General features: G+C 44.9%; 1 long non-coding RNA gene across 1 annotated transcript in view; it reads right to left on the reverse strand.

Annotated features, from left to right (window-relative positions):
- Window positions 1-2,454: 2,454 nt before the first annotated feature.
- Window positions 2,455-17,300, reverse strand: part of LOC112407064 (uncharacterized) — a 141,416-nt gene continuing 126,570 nt past the window's right edge. Inside the window, exon 6 of the long non-coding RNA XR_003004661.1 lies at window positions 2,455-2,978. This is a non-coding gene — a long non-coding RNA (uncharacterized LOC112407064). The remainder of the gene's footprint in view (window positions 2,979-17,300) is intronic.

Raw genomic sequence — 17,300 nt, forward strand, 5'->3', positions numbered from 1 at the left:
TAACTACCAGAGCCTCCTCTTCTGTACATCTTCCCCTGTGCTTCCAGGAAGATGTTTGTTTTGTTTTACATTCTCTTCTGTATTAGCATGGGGCTTTGTCCATACTTTTATTATAGTGTAACACATAGTTCACCAGATTGAACTAAACCTCATCACAAGTCTGGCTTTGCCTTACTGGGCACCAGAACCTTACCAAAAACAAAGTAATATCGATACCCAGATGCATGTTCATTACACTGAAAGAAGAAAGGATGAAAGGAAGGAAGGAAGGAAGGAAGGGAGGAAGCTACAGATATAAATGGGGGGAAAAAGTCCCATCTGCTCCTTCCCTTCCTGTCCCTAGTCCTATAATCACTTAGCTATATATCTGGTGTGGTACCACCATGGACAAATCAGAACAAAGAATCACAGCTAGACTGCCAGAGGGCTCCTGCAGAGACAAGCGTTCATTTTTTAGAATCTGGTCATCTTTCCATTTCAACACATCTTTCCATTCCATTCTATGAATACACCATCATTTTTAAAGCCATTTCCCTACTTTGGAAGCTTCTGGTTTTTCACTGTTACAAATGATGCTGGAGTGAATTTGCTTGAAAATATATTTGTGAGCAATGCGCTGGTAAGTCTGTGTGGTAGAGTCCTGGAAATAGGATTTTGGTGGAGACTCCAAACTTAGACTCCCACTAACTGGATATAATCTACCCATTTCCTCAGAATCTCATGGACCCTGGATATTGTTGATCTTTTTAACTTTTGCAAACCTTGAAAAAAATCTCACTACTTAGTTTGAATTTCTTTGATGATTTAGTGCAAATGAGCACCTTTCTATATGTTTACAGGACATATCTTTTTCTTCTTTTGTGCCATCACTGTTAGCATCAGAATCTTGACTGCAATGGGTTCCACTCAGTCCTGAGATCCATTTCTAACAACACCCCATTAAGTTTTTCAACTCAAGACCATATGACAGTGAGGCAAGAATTTGTTAACAATGACTGAGACAACACTCTGGAATTAGAACTCCAAAAAGTTTTCCCCTTTGGAGTTTATCTGACATCATTGTGTTTATCAACCATGCACACCATTCACTGAGGTCTTGAGGGCAACTTCCAGACCATCCTCACTGAGCACCTATTGAGGGTCTTTCACTTGTGTGGCTAAAGGAAGAGTTTTATGTGGAGGTTTGTATTTGGGGTTGGTTTTTTTAAATTGCTTTTCCGTTGACTCATCTGCACGGCTTTTGTCTTTGCTTTGTCCCAGTCTGGCTGCATCCCTTCTGTGTGAGATGATGTCTAGCTCTGCATTATACTGACCTGGGAAGTCACCTTCTCAATCTAGAGCCCTTGGTATTAAACAGTCGTAGTCAATTGCCTTTGTATGAAGAGTCAATTGCATTTCATTTCAAAGTCAAGGGGCACCTACTCTGTGCTAGACTTTGGGAATACAAAAATGGATAAGACTCAGTCCCTGTTTCAGGGGGAGCCTGACATCCAGTGGAGATGAAAGCCACGTAAAGGGGATTGTCATGGTCATATGGTTAAATCACAAAAGAGTAGAACCCAGGTGCTCTGGGAGACAGGTCAGCTCTCTTGCTTCCCATTGATGACATCTCAGGCAGGTGACGTCAACTCTGTGTGCCTCAGTGTCTTCATCTGTAAAATGCAGAACATAGCTTCCCTTACTTAGTAGGATTATTATGAGGACCACGAGTTAATTCAAATAAAGGGCTTAGAACCTGTCATGTAGTAAGTGATCAATAAATGGTGGTTTTTCAAATTACTATCAGTATTATTATAATAGCACAGCAAAGGGACCTAACCCAATCTGGAGGCTACTGGAGAAGGTAATGGCAGGGTCGAATCTTCAAGAGTAGAGAAAGTATATGTAGCCTTGATCTAGAGGTGAAAATATCCCATTATTATCATGTACTGAGCAGTGACAATATGCTGGACATTTAACCTTTATGACCTCACGTACAAATGAAAACACTCAGACACAGAGAGGTTATGCAACTTGCCCAAGGTTAACACAGCTAGTAATATATAGTATTTTTATTTCTTCTGTTTTATAGCTAAGAAAGGTAAAGCGTGAAGTGGTTTTAGGGGCAAGATTTAAATCCATATCTCTCAAACTCCTAAACCCGTATTCTTCCCACTATGCTATGTTGCCATCCATGGGAGTATATGAGTCTTGTCTCATTGGGACTTTTGAACAAAACATGGGCTTCTTTTTTTTTTTTTTTAAACATCTTTATTGGGGTATAATTGCTTTACAATGGTGTGTTAGTTTCTGCTTTATAACAAAGTGAATCAGCTATACATACACATATGTTCCCATATGTCTTCCCTCTTGCGTCTCCCTCCCTCCCACTCTCCCCATCCCACCCCTCCAGGCTGTCACAAGGCACCGAGCTAATATCCCTGTGCCTTTCGGCTGCTTCCCCCCAGCTATCTACCTTACTACGTTTGTTAGTGTGTATATGTCCATGACTCTCTCTCGCCCTATCAAAACATGGGCTTCTTTATGCTTTGGTTTTCTTCTGTCTAAAGCAGTCATCTCCACACCTCTCCTCTCTGTACACAGCCCTTCTTTCAAGTTCCAGGAGAGTCTGTGACAATGAGTGGGTTCCCTCTGCAAGATGCCTTGATTCCTTTGAAGAAAGGCAGCCAGGAAATGCGAAGTATGGTGATGGTGGCCTTTGCAAGGGTGGGTGATGAGTGGAAACTTCCTGACATTTCAAGTGACAACATCAGAAAGGAAGTGGAATTTTCCTGAGGCACAGGCAGGAGATCTCACCAGCTATTGATTTGGGGTGTGCATCTCACATTTAACCCAGTGATTAATTTGGAAGGAGGCAGCACGCATGCTGGGCTTTCATTTAGTGAGTTTAAAAGCATACTGGCTTCTGATTTATTTTTTCTTTATTCGTGCAGGGCTGTTTTATTGCTAAGGGTTGAAATGACAGGCTTCCCAGCAGGCTGTAAAGACAGGTAAAATTTAAATAAGAAACATAAAATCTTTCAAGGCACTCTATTTATCTTTTATAATTTATTAATCACACCTAGTGAAGGCTGGTTGACCCTCTGGGAACAGTTCAGCAAAGGAAAACTATTCAGCAGGCTCAACTTGCCAATCCCCTTGCTTTCCTTTTTCTTTTTTTATGGATGAGAAAACTAAGGATCCGAAATAGGAAGTAACTTGTCGGGGTCATAATACGGGTTAGAAATGAAGTTAAGTCCTAGCCCTGCCTGGCAACCTCAGGATCACTGAAACACAAGGAATACGTGTAGAGCTCCAAATATGTTCCCAAAATATTCAAAGTATTTTCAAAACAAATTGATGAATTAACATAAGCACTCCCTTGTCTACATCTCTTTAGTTTTCCTAAAGGACAAACTTCAGGGTGAGGCTTACAAGATCTTTAAGAGCTGGCTTCTGCTTAACAGACAAGCTTCATCTCTGTCTTTCCTCCTTTGAACTCATCCATTTATATGGAACATCTTTATCTTTTCCCATATAGAATATCCTTCTTACTGCTGGGTCAATGAATATGCTGTCTGTCTGCCTGGAACATTTCTCCCTGGATGGGTGGATGGATGGATGTATGAAAGAATGAACAAACAACCTAGGACCTGGGTCTATAGCTCATTTCATTAGAAGTCACTGCCTCGTTAGCTGAGTGCTCATTCAATCAGTTCAAATTACCTCTAACCCCAAGAATTTTAACTTCTCTAGCATGACTTTATCATTTGCCTGAGATTCTCCAATTGTAACCTTTGTGTCTGAAATGACCCACTTAATTCAGGAAGCTGCCATACTTCCTGTGATACAAGTCTTCCCTCTTAAAAATTCAAGGAATTCTCTCCATTTGATGCCTTACTAGGAAAATCCCCCCCCCCATTTATAAGCACATGGATTCCAAGAAATCAAATAAAAATTTGAGAAATTCAGAGTGAAAGAAAAAGCATTCGTATTATGTAAGTGAGCCACATTACTTTGAAGGGTGGTACAAGCTCAAAAAGCAGGCATTTCCAAAAGGGATTGGGGATGTACAAGACATGATATAAATGTGATGGGCTGCTGAGGGGCAGGTAGAGATCACAGGGTGGGAGGGCTGGGTGAGCATGGTGAATATGTCTTGACTATGTTGTTAGCATCATGGAAAAGACAGAACCCTAAAATAAAAGGGTGGAGGGATGGGGTGCTGGGAAATTTGGGCAATAGGTACACATTTTATTGAGTACCTACTATGTGCCAAGCCCTGTTCTGGGACCTGGATGTTTTCAGAGAAAAACGTGTGATGGAAAGAAAGTTAAGAATTCAACATCATGGAAACCTGGATTTCAATTTCAGTTCTATCAACTCATTACCAGTTTGATCTTGGATGGTTTATTTGGGTCGCCTCATTTGTAAAATGTGTGTGTCCTTTTGTCCTTTCATGTTTATCAATAGCCTACTATGTGATTCAGACACTATGCTAGGCACTGGACACCCAAGAGTGAAAAAGACAGATATGGTCCCTGCCCTCCCAGAAGCTTACTGAGTAAGGGAAGAGACTGACAAGTTATTAGAATAAGGTATTTGCTGTGGGACCATTAGCAGGGCTGAGGTAACACTTGATATACAGGACTATTAGGACTAAATGAGATTAAGTATTTGAGAGCCCACCATGCCTTTGATAAGAGCACAGGACAGGACTGGAACAAGACTGCCTGGGTTCAAATCCCAACGTGGCCACTTATCAACTATATCACTTAAGGAAGTTACTAAACCATTTTCCTTATCTATAAAATGGGGATAATGACAGTACTCAACTCATGGGGTTGTTAAGAAGATTAAATAAGTTAATATATGTAAAGCGCTTAGAACAGTGCCTGGCACACACTAAATACACAGTTGATATTTATTAATTATTGTTTTTGTCATTGTTGTTTGCACATGCTGGCCCATGTGGGTGCTTACAATCACAAGTTCCCTTCCTCTACTCCATTGCTCTTCTGAAAGTCCACGGCCCTGGCAGAGAACGGTAGTCCATGTTCATGTTCCATCATATATCAAAGACTCAGACTGGTAACTACAGAAAGGATTGTTCTCAGTATAATTTGTAATTTATTCCTATCCAAGCAATTTGCCTTGTTGAGCCTTTGAAGAGCACAGAGTTCTTTCCTGTACTTGGCTGAACTGAGCACAAAAGGTCATGGTAAAATTAGAGCTACAGGGATGAGAGCGCCTGGAAAAGAACTTGGGCCCCAAATGGATGACAACTGGCTCCTTCCCTGGGAGCCTCATGGGAGAAAAGGCCACGTGTTGATGTTCAGCCATAAGGGGCCTTTTGGTCTCACACACTTGTGAACAATGCTTGGCTCTGCAGATACAAGCTGTGCAATCTCCTGTCTACATCTTAGGATCACCATGAGGATTATATGGAATGACTAATTTTCAAATGCCTGGCAGTCGTCCAGCCTTGTCATCAAACAACGTTCATTAAATTCTCAGAGCAAGAAGAGCTTGCTTCAGGGAGATCAGCTCGGTACTTTGTGTCCACCTAGAGGGGTGGGATAGGGACGGTGGGAGGGAGACGCAAGAAGGAGGGGATGTGAAGATGTATGTATATGTATAGCTGATTAACTTTGCTGTACAGCAGAAACTCGCACACCACTGTAAAGCAATTATACTCCAATAAATATGTTAAAAAAAAAAAAAAGAAGAGCTTGCTTCTTCTCAGCACTGAGTGGTGGTTGTGGCGGGGTTACGGTTCTGCTAGTCAAACAGCTAAACAGCTTTCCTCCTCCAGTGTCTGAAGATCTGGTCTACACCCTCCCAGGAATGTAGCCTTAGAATTAATGGTCAAACTCCATGAAGGCAGGCACTGGTGAGTCTTGCTCTGCGTTGTGGTCCCAGATGCCCCCTGGCATGCAGCAAGAATGCAAAGAATACTTGCTGGAAGGATAAACTGTAAGGACAGGCATAGAAATGTAGCACGTTTGGAAGGAGGCTGGCGTGGTGAAGGGACTCAGCCAAGCCACTGTGCAAGGAACATTTGTGGAACTAAGGCTGCAAAACTGGAGAAGGAAGGCTGGGGGGGACAGAGGTCTTGTGAAAGGTGATTGAATCAGTCAGAGTTCAGCCAGTAGGAGAGACAGATAACTGAGATAGATAGGTAATAGATGACAGATGATAGATAGATAATAGATTCATTAAAGGAAAATTAATGTGTTTTATATATATATATATATATATATATACATATCTCAAATCATCATGTTGTACACCTAAAACCAATACAATGTTATATGCCAATTGTATCTCAATTTTTAAAAATGTTAAATAAATAAGTAAAAGTAAGGGAGCTGTTTCAATGACACTTGGGAAAGTTAGGATCTGTTGTGTCAATACCAAGAAGTTCATGAGCCTGATTTTTGTCTCTTTCTTGTTTGATTTTATTAAATAATACCACTCCAAAAAAAGAAAAAAAAAGTGAGAAAATTTACAATCCACATTGTTACAGGAATAGCACAAGTTTGCTTTTTAATAGGATATCAACTATGTGAGGGTAAAATCTTCTATAACCGCAAATCCCATCAATTTTTGTCTGAAAGCAAGCAGAGCAAATCAAGGAGAAAGCAACTCAGTTTATTTATAGATTTAAAAACTCCAGTCACGTTTCATATATTCAATGAACTAAGGGCTTTTGATTTACATATAGGAAGCATACGCAAACAGATTGAAGAACAGCCTTAAACTCTGAGGAAAACCTATTACATAGGGACCCGTTTGTAGACCAACCCCTGAAATAAAATTTAGCAAGAAATGTACTAAGTATTCACATTTTTCTAAGCAATGCATTAATAATCAATTTTATATTATCTGTACAACAGATTAAAAAAAGAGGGAAATCTTTTAAAGGGAAATTTAGTAATTTACAATTCTTATTGTTATTACAATTCTTGTTAATGACCCTGTGTAATCTGGGGAGCTGGCTAAGCAAACATCTCCAGGTAAGCAGTCAGGAAGGGAAGACCCACAGGGAGGTGAAGCCATTGAAGACCCCTGCCAGCTGTGTGGACCAGGAGAGACTTCCTGGGGAGTTAGGGTTAGAGCAGGGACTTCAGAGAAAGATTCAGACAAACAGAGAGGATGGGGAGGACATTTCAGGTGGAGGAAATAGCAAGGCAAAGGTGCAGAGGCGGTGGGCTCCTGGTATGTTCGAGGGGCGTAGAGACTGTGGGAATGGGAAGGCACCAGACTTAATTCAACCCTGGGGGCTGCGTCTAGCTGATATCACACAGAGGCTGTGTGGTTTCCCTGAGCTTCAATTTCCTCCCTCGTGGACTGGATGTTATATATTATCTGCTTCGTCTGCCTCTCAGGGAAGAAGATTTGGACCCAAATGAAGAAAGAACTTCCTAACAGGTGGGAATGGGTTTCAGAGTCCTTGCTATGGGCAGGCTTATTGGGAGGGTGACCTGTGAAGACCGCTCCCATGCCCACGATTTTGTGATCCCACGAGTCAGAGATGCAGGCCCTGCTTCTGACGTTGCCCCTCACACATCAGCCTCACTCAAATATTCAGTCAACATTTGTTGCTGGCCTGCTCTGCACCAGGCACAGTAAGATCTGAGAGGCACTTAGATGAAATGACACCTGCATCACTTCAGTTTTAACACCCAATAAATCTCTTCCTAGGAATTGAGAAGGTGCCACCGACAGCCTTAAAATTACATCACAACGAAGACAGGACAGTTAAAACCATGTACGTCAACTTGTGGGGGGAACGCCAGATTTGTGGATCACGTGGCCTGGGGCAAAAGCTTCGACCTCAGCCCTCGGCAAACACAGTGGTGGCTAATTGCACACGTCGGTCTGTAGTGAATCGAGACCTCGAAATTCTACATGAGGATATTGAATCTCTTCAAACTGCAAAAATATTTTAGACACTCTTTCACCTCCTGAAACCCCTGCACCTATTATTGTATCCTCTTCCTGAAACCCTTACAGCCTGTTTCAGGTATATAATGCTGCATAACAAAGTGCCCCACGCATAATGCTTTAAAACCACAAAAATCTTTATTTTGCCCCCGGATCTGCAATTTAGGCTGGCTGAGAGGAAACAGTTCACCTCTGCTTCACTCAGTGTCAGCTGGGTGCCATGAAGCCTGGGGGCTGGAATTAGCCAAAGGTGGGCTCCTGGGCATCTCCTTCTAATGTGTGTGGCTTTTCCACGTGGTGTCTACAGCATGGCAGCTTCAGGGTAGCCAGACTTCTTACCAGTCAGCTCAGGGCTCCCGAGGCATGTATCCCAAGAGAGAAAGAACCAAGGAGAAGTTGTATTGCATTTGGGTGACCTGGCCTCAGAAGTCATATGCATTGCTTCTCTGCCCTCTCTGGGTGGAAGCAGTCACAGGCTGCCACCCAGATTCAAGAGCAGGGAACACAGAACCCCCTACTTCCCCATGTGAGGCATGCCAGTCCCATTGTGAGAGGAGCACGTGGGACGGGAGATATATCATGGTGAATATATCTCTGAAAAGTATAATCTGTATCCACTCTTTTCCTGTCTGAAAAACTCGTGCTTCAAGACCCAGCTCAAATATCACCTGCTTTATAGAGCTCCCCGCCCACCCCCCACCATCTCCCCGATGGCTAGTTACCTCCTCGATGGGGCCTAATGCACCTGGTACATCTGCCTTCAGAGAACTTAGCACCCTGAAATGGTGCTGTCTGTCTCTTTCTGGAGACTGTGAACGGTGAGTTCTTCAAGGTCTGGAGCTGTAACATGTATTTCAATGCTCCTAGCTTTCGGTCCTGGGGAGGTGCTTAGGAAATAGACGTTGCTACAAGCTAGACGGGGGTTCTCATACCCTGGACTACCTGCAGCAGAATGCCTGGGTGCTTAACCAAAATGCAGACTCCCAGATCTGCATCAAACCTGCTGCACTGACTCTTGGGGGTGGGGCCATAGAAGCTACATTTATTCAACTCCTTGGATGATTCCAATGGGTATCAACCTTTGCAAGCTATTGTAATGCCTAGTACCATGCCTGGCACGTGCTTGCCACTCAATAAATACCTGCTGAATGAATAAGTGAGTGAATGAATAAATATTTTTAGACTAGACTAGGTACACAAGAGTCAGTTTGCTCTTTTGGCTAACATGACATCCAGGTCTGCCTCCAGAGTCAGATAAGCAGACATCCCTCTAGGTTAGGCCCAGGTGGGACTCAATGGCCCCACTGCCCCTTAAATGGGCTGGCTTCCTGGAGGAGGTGGCTGAGCCAGTAGAAGGGAGAGACTCTTGGCAGGTGTAAAGCTGGTGCATTATCTCACCCTCTACCATTAGGCTCCTTTCCCATCCCCACCTCCTGCTCATCTCCCCACCCCCAAGCATCCTGTCACATCCCAGATCAGAACCATTCTGGAAGCAGTATTTGCTCGTTTGACATTTCAAAATAGCATCGAGGAGGCTAAAGATAGCTAGGTTACAAGGGAGGTTAAACAGCTTGCCAAACGACGCTGCGCAAATTCGGTCTTCTCCGCGTCGTCCAAAGAGTACTTTGAAGTTTTCCCTGTTTGCGGGAGTAGAGTACTGGATGAAGGGGGAAGAGGATATTGAGCCAGAAGCCAAATTCACAACCTTGGCGTGAATTCAGTGAATGGTAAAGGAGTGTGTATTTCAGAGGTCTAGTTAACAAACTCTGTTTTCTCTAGCTGTCTGGGACAAAAAGCCTGACATGGTAACACCCTGCTTGCTGGGCTGCCTGCGTGGCCCCGGGTCTACCTATGCATCTGGTTTCCACTGGGACCAACACACCATGAGGAAACGATTTGTCCATTTGAGATAGTAAAATTTTTTAAATGTCACTAGCCTTTTACTTCCTTTTCATTTCTTCCAGGCTCGCTCCCATTTTAACTCAATTGCCCCAAGCCAGGACTACGTGACTGTGGATGTGGGAAGGTGGAGGCCAAGAGCGTGGTGACAGCGCGGAGATGCCGTGTTCTCCAGGAACCAAGTATCCACGGAGAGATCGGCGCGTCCAAATAATAATACTTACCATTTATGGACTGTTTACTGTTTGCCAAGCACTCTTCTAAGTTTCTTACATCCTCTATTTCATTAATTCTCACAACAGCACTATGCCTTAGGTAATATCGTGGCCTCCCTATAAATGAAGATCTGCCAATGCTGTAGAGATGGGATTCCAGTCCAGGTGCGTCTGACTCCAAAGCCGGCTCTCCTCCCAACCATGTTACAGCATCTCCCTTTACAGAGACAGACAAGGTCCATCTTCCCCCACAGGCCCTGCATTGAATCCATTCCAGAAATCACAGCAGCTTCAAAGAGCAGACGGGTGCCCCTTGCGATGGGCAGGCCACCATGGCAGAATGGTGGGGAGGGACACTCACACCCAGTGACTCAGCAGCCCAGCCCACTCGTCTGACCTTTTCCCATGTCACAGATATCTAATGAAAGGGTCAGCCCTGCTTGCGCCCTGCAGCCCCAGGGGCAAGTGGCAACCTGAGTCACAAGAGACGGACTGAATGTCAGAGTTGAAGTGAGTGTCTCTGCCTCACCCTCTCTAAATGTGACCGCAGCTGCCCATTCAGTGGTGGCAGTGCTGTCACAGCCAGAACATGTTGGCAGAGAGGCAGGCAGGGTGCCTGAGGGGGCAGGATGCTGGTCGTCTGGCTACCAAAGAGGGGGCCGGGGGGAGGCGGCCCAATTACGCCTGGCTTTGGTTCCAAGCTCTATAATCGGATTCAGGTGCTTCCAAAAGCTCCTGCCTCTTCCGAGCAAATTCAGTGAAGGGCAGGGGGAGGGTGCGCTAATGGTTTCCACATTGGGGGCCCTCAGCAGCGAGGCCTCTCAAGCTCAGGGGTGAGGAATCTGACCTCGCCCCCAAGTAAAGCCCTGCTCTATGGAACGCAAACGTGTTCGTTAAGCACCTCTTAGGAGTGAGGGTCTTCGGCCTTGTGGGCTGGACTCTGGGAATACAGTAAATAAGCACACACAGATGCAGGCCGCCCGGAGCTTACAGCTGGTGGGAGAGACAGAGAATGGACCAGAAAATTGCAATACAGAGTGAGGAAGCCTGCAGGCACTGTAGGAGCAAAGAGAAGGCCACCTACCCAGATTTAGGGGTTCAGGGGAAGGGTTGGTTCCCTGTGTTAGTGGCTGAGGCCGTGGACTGAAGAGGAGTGCATCAGGGAATCTGGGGGTTCCAGGAGCAGGGAAAACAGCCCATGAGAAGAACATGAGGTGGGGGAGGTGTAGGGCAGGCCAGAGAGTAGGTGCAAAGGCCCAGAGTGTAAGGGGTTAAGTTAGGAATGCAGAGTGGTTGGTAAAAACTTTCAGTCTTGTAATCCAGCAAGGGGAACGACTGAAGAATTATAAGAAGGCCAGAGATATAAGGAGATCTGTTTAGAAAGGTCAGTCTGGCCAGGATGGGACAAGCTGCGTGCAGGGGGGCCAGTGAGGAAGCAGTGGGGGTGATTCAGGGCAATGCCAGTGATGTCCCAGACTCTGGCGGAGAGGAGGGGAAGGGTACATCTAGTTATGAGGCCAAATCAACAAATTACATGGTCCTTGCCTTCAAGGAGAAAACAGTTTTAGCTGAAAAAACATTTTCTCCCTTAATTCATCCCAGCCTTATGAGACCGGAAGGGAGCTTAGGGGTCATTGAGTTCAATCTCCTTTGGCAAGAAGTCCAGTGGTTTTCAATCTGGGTTTGAACTCCTTCAGTGCAGGGAGGGAATGGTGGAATATTGGGCAGCTTGGGAAGAGTCTGGGTGGGCAGCTGGCCTGGACACAAGCTTTCTTGAAGTTTCAGAAACCCTTGGACCTGAGAGACTGTATATCCTCCTGGCAAAGCCCCTGGCTCCAGGCAATGGGGCAGTTTTGAGGCAACATCTATTCTGTCAGCTGTGATGGAGCAGGCTGCTGCCCTCCCCCAGAAGAGGGGGGCCACAGAGGTTGGTTGGGGGCTGAGGCCACTTTTCTGCCAATAGACCCACCCAGAAGCGCTTGCTGAGTGACTGCCCCGTGCCCAGCCTTGTTCCTGGAAACTGCTGTGATAACACTCCTGGGTTAGAACCAACACTGGCTGACCTTTTACATGGGCAGGATCCACAGGAAAAAGTTGTTGAAAATTTAATGACAGCAATTCCTGAGGCTCGTAAAACTCTTTTAACTTTCTCTAAGCACAGATAACAGCATCTTCTTTTACCCTGAGTCAGGTTCTACAGCTCTAAAGCACTCAGTCACTCAGTGTCGTGCTTGATCCGCAGACAAGCCAGGGAGAGGCAGAGATCCTGGGCCCTAGAGCCCAGTGACCTGGACTCAAATCCTCACTCTCCCCCATATGACAGTGTGACTGTGGTCCTTGCCTTACCTCTCTGAGCTTCCTCTTCTGTAAAATAGGGATAACACACCTATTTTGAAAGGTTGCTGGAAGCATTAAATGAGAAGATACTGCCTAGCCCAGTGCTTGGGAAAGGCTCATTTCCTCTGCCTTATTTCTCTCCCATTCCTATATTCCAAACAAGGGCATATCCAAGGGTGCAAAACTAGAAGAAGTGGTGGCATACAGTGTCTTAGTCAGCTCAGGCTACTATAATAAAATACCATAGACTGGATGGCTTGAATAACAGACATCTGTTTCTCATGATTCTGGAGGCTTGGAAGTCTGGGTGCCTACATGGGCAGGTCTGGTGAGGACCCTCTTTCTTGCTTGCAAATGGCTGCCTTCTTGTTGTAACCTCACATGACATAGGGAGGAAGCTCTGATGTCTCCTCCTCTTCTTATAAGATCACTAATCCTATCACAAGGAGATCCACCCTCATGACTTCATCTATACCTAATTACTTCCCAAAGACCCTACTTCCTAATGCTATCACCTTGAGGGTTAGGGCTTCAACATATGAATGTAAGGGAACACAAACAATTCGTCCATAACACAGTGGGTCTGAAATAAACCTTAGTTTTCCTTTTCCTCCGCTTCAAGGCCCTGAACTAGGGCTATCTCTTCTCCAGCCTTCTTTTTATGCATCCTCTTGTGCTTCCTGGCAACCCCCTGTGAGAATGTAATGAGAGCCATGGAGTCTCTCTCCTGAAAATGCACATGTATATAAATAGGTACCATGCACACCTTCTTACCTACCCAATTTTGCTTACAATTTTGCAGAGGTCACAGATCCCTGAAGCTCATTCATGAACTCTAATTTAAAACCTGCCAGAGCGCCCACATGACACAAAGTACCTTTTGCCACAAATTGTGGTTCAGTTTTCTAATTTCCCCAGATGGATTATAAACTACAAGAAATGGGGGACCAGCTATTCTTGTTCAAGTCTGTATGCCATGTAATGACTAGAGAGAGGTAGGTATATAGTGAATATTAATTGAATGCTTTGGTGGATAAATGGATGGATGGATGGAAAGAAGGATGGATAGATGGATGGAAAGGTGGTTGGTGGGCATGTGGGTGGGTGTGTAGACAGATAAGATGGATAGATAATAGATAAATGGGTAGATGGATGGCGGGTGGGTGGACAGATATGTGGGTGCTTTGGGTGGGTTTGTAGACAGATAAGATGTATAGATAATAGATAAATGGGTAGATGGATGGCGGGTGGGTGGACAGATATGTGGGTGCTTTGGGTGGGTAGATAAGTAGAGGGATGGTTGGGTGGGTAGATGGGTGGATGGATAAGATGATGAGCATGTTGTCATGCTCAGAGAAGGGCCCAACCAAGCTCTCCTTGAGAAGATAAATTCATGGTGGGGGGGACCTGAATACTGGAGGACATTGAAAGCCCTGGCTAAAGACCTCTGAGTTAATTCAGTAGAGAATATAAATATAAATTCTAGAGGGATCAGAAGCAGAGGATGCATGGAGGGAACAACGTGATAGCAGGCTGGGTCTGAAGCAGGGCATTGGGCTGGGGTGGGAGAAGAAGACTCTGAGTCAGAAAGCCAAGTAGGAAGATGGACAAGAGGTGGGGGAACCTCTGATGGAAGTACTGAATGGAAAGCAGAAGCTGCAAGACCCATTTCTAAGGCAAACTGGAGAGAAGGCAGGACCCAGTAGGGAAGGGAGAGGGCTGAATGGAGACACAAGAATTCATCGTCCGTGAAATTCTCTGAGCCATTCATTCAACGATCGTTTGTTGAGCCCCTCCTGTGTGCCAGGTTGTTGTAGGCACTGAGGAGAAGTCCCAGTCTTTGCCGTCAGATAAGAAAGACAGAAACACTAGTAAAAGTTAAAATTTACAGAGCACCTACTATGCACTAGCCACTATTCTGAATGTTTAAAGTGACTCTCAACAACAACTGTACGAGGGAGGTATTATTATCATCCCTACTGAACAGGTAGGGAAACTGAGGCACAGAGAGGGTAAGTTACTTCCCAAAGTTAATACAATCAGTTAAAAGTGTGAGGGTCAGGATTGGAACCCAGGTTCCAGAGCCTATGTGCTTCATCACTGCGCTATATTGCTGCCTTAAATGAATGATGAAGCAATAGTCGTAATGCAAGGTGATGAAAGACATGTTGGCAGTCTGAACTGGTACAGTGGGTTATAGAAGGGGTGGGGGGCGGGGTGATTGACTCTGGTTGGGTGAGTCCAAGAGGATTTGAGAGAGGAGACCCCTTGGAGCTGGGCCTTGAAGAATGAGTAAGGTTTTTTAGGCATCCTGCGAGTAAGGGGTACAGGTGAAGAATGAGGGGAAGGGCATTCCAGGCAGAGAAATCAAGCTGTGCAAAGGCGAAAGGCACTGAGGCATGAAACAGCAGAGACCCGTGCAGGTAATCGTAAGTAGTTCTATGGGACTGCTTTGCAGGACTGGGAGTTGGGAAAAGGGGAGACAAGCTGCATGTTGGAAATAATGCTTGGGGATGTTCCCTCATACTTGTGTGAAGATTTACGATGTTCAACACATTTTTCTGTCTCTTTTGATCACTCTGAACAACCCCAACGAGTAAGCAAGTCAAACAGTAAGTCTATCCCTGTTTTGGAGATAAGGAAACAGGTCAGAGAAATTACATGACTGGTCTAAGGTTGTATCAGCATGTGACAGAGACCAAACGAGACCCTCTGACGTCTCACTTGAATAATCTGGGCACTTCTGGCACACAAAGCATTTTGCTGAGCATTGGTAAAAAAGATGAATACGATTGAGGCAACTCAGATCACCAAAGGACTGGATATAAAGCCTTGAGAGAAAAATAACTACCAAGAATGATCAGCATGGGCATAGCGCTTCACAGTTGCAAAGCACGTGAACAAACAGAACCTTACTTGCCATCTAGGAAGACAGTCTGTGGCAGACTGTACGTATAGTAACTTTGTTCCCATTTTTTAGTTGAGAAAACTAAGGTTCAGAGATAGTAATCGATTTGCCTAAGGTCACACAGCTTGTAGGTGATAAAGCAAAAGACTCAAACATAGTTCTCTCTAACACCAAAGTACAAAACCCATGAGATCTGTTAATATGATAATAGCCAGGATCCATCCTATGATTACTATGTGCTAGCCACTATGTTCAATGCTTGTCATTTCATTTCTGCCAACGTACCATGAGATAGATGCTGCTGTTAAGCTCATTTTAAAATAAAGAAAATTGAAACTCAAAACAGCTAAGGTCCTCCCACCACTAGGATGATCAACCAACCACCACACAAAGCCCCTGCTCTTTGGCACCATGCAATACTGTCCTCACTGACTTTGGACTCTTGTCTAGCCCACCTGAACTAAGGAAGAAAATGCTTTGAGCTTTGCACAAAACCTCTGTGAAAGCAGGTACATTTGATGATGAAAAGTTTCTAACTATTCTATACAATACTATCCCCTTTGTGGGTGAGCCAGTTAAAAAGGCTTTGACTGAAAATCCACTGGTTTCCAAGACTCCTGGGATATCCCTGGTTCCTTCACAATCAGGACTAGAGACAATGTCTTTCATTGCTCTGGGAAAGAAAGGGCTTAGACTGGGCAGGAGCCAGGCACGAGATAGGCCTGGGCTGCAGGGCACCATGTCCCTGGCCTGGGCGGAGAAGTCGGCAGGCTAGAGCTGGGATAACAGAAGAACCAGCTAACATTAACTGGGTGGTGACTTTGTGCTAGATACCCTTCCTAACCTTTAACAGAAATCATTCACCCTTTCATCTGCCCAGTGAGGCAGTAACCATTGCAGCAATCTTCCAGATGAGAAAATTGAGGCCCAGAGAGCTTAAGTGACTTGTCCAAGATCATACAGCAAATAAGTACTGGAAGTAGATTTCCAGCCCAGCTCTTCCGGCCCCAGAGCCTATGTGTTAATCTACATGTTACACCTGGAGGAGGCTTTTGTAGCCAGCAAGCAGAACTCTCCATTTAACCTTTAAGGAGGGCCCAGAGAGGTCATAAAACTTCATCAATAACACACAGCATCACCCAACTCTCAGTCCAGTACTCAAAAGTTTCCACTCCAGAGCCATTCCACTCCTCCTTCCTCACCTCCTTCTTCTTTGTGGTAGCCTTGCCTCCAAGCTGGCCTTGTAGGTTAATGGGAACCAGCTCAGGAGTCAGTCAAACTGGGGGTTAAATCTTGGTTCTATAACTTACCAGTTGTAGGTACTTGGACAAGCTGCATGGTCTCTCAGCCTCAACAATCTATCAAATTGTTATATAGTCTTATTCACCTAGAAGGGGGATTGAAAGGGTTAAATGAGGTACTGTTGGGTCCTTCTGCATCATTGTGAAGAACACCATCTATTGGACAGCGCTCGTCCTGAACGACATCCAGCACAGACTAGGTCCTCAATAAATCACTGAATGCACGCATACACGTTCTTGAATAAATGAGTGTCCAGCACAAAGGCCAACGTAGGTAAATAACAGTTTCTCTAGGTGACCTCAGAGGATCCGGCTGTCTGCATTAGGCTAATCAACTAATTTTGGTTGAGGTGTCCATGGCTCCTAACAGTTGAAACTAGTGTCATTCTTCAAGATCAGATTGACATTTTAACTGCAACTTTCTAGTAGTCGGACAAAAGTAGCCTTTTTAGTCCTACCATGGGACCTTCCGGAAGAAAAATTCCTTGAGATACAACAAGGAGAGGTAGAGGGAAGAACAGCAAATTCTGGAAGGGCAGGGGAGAGCTGGGGTGCAGAGGGAGCAGCGGAAGATGGAGAGAAACGGATTAAAGGCCCTGTAAGCCCCCTGCCCGCAGGTTCCCTTGTTTCCACCGCTCACTCCCCATAGCCTAGGACCATCCTGGGCACGTCGTTGGCGCCTCATCACTTTTTGTTTAAAAAAAAAAAAAA

The sequence above is a fragment of the Neophocaena asiaeorientalis genome, unplaced genomic scaffold, assembly GCF_003031525.2.
Source record: "Neophocaena asiaeorientalis asiaeorientalis breed wild unplaced genomic scaffold, Neophocaena_asiaeorientalis_V1.1 scaffold205, whole genome shotgun sequence".
In the NCBI taxonomy this organism is placed as follows: domain Eukaryota; kingdom Metazoa; phylum Chordata; class Mammalia; order Artiodactyla; family Phocoenidae; genus Neophocaena; species Neophocaena asiaeorientalis.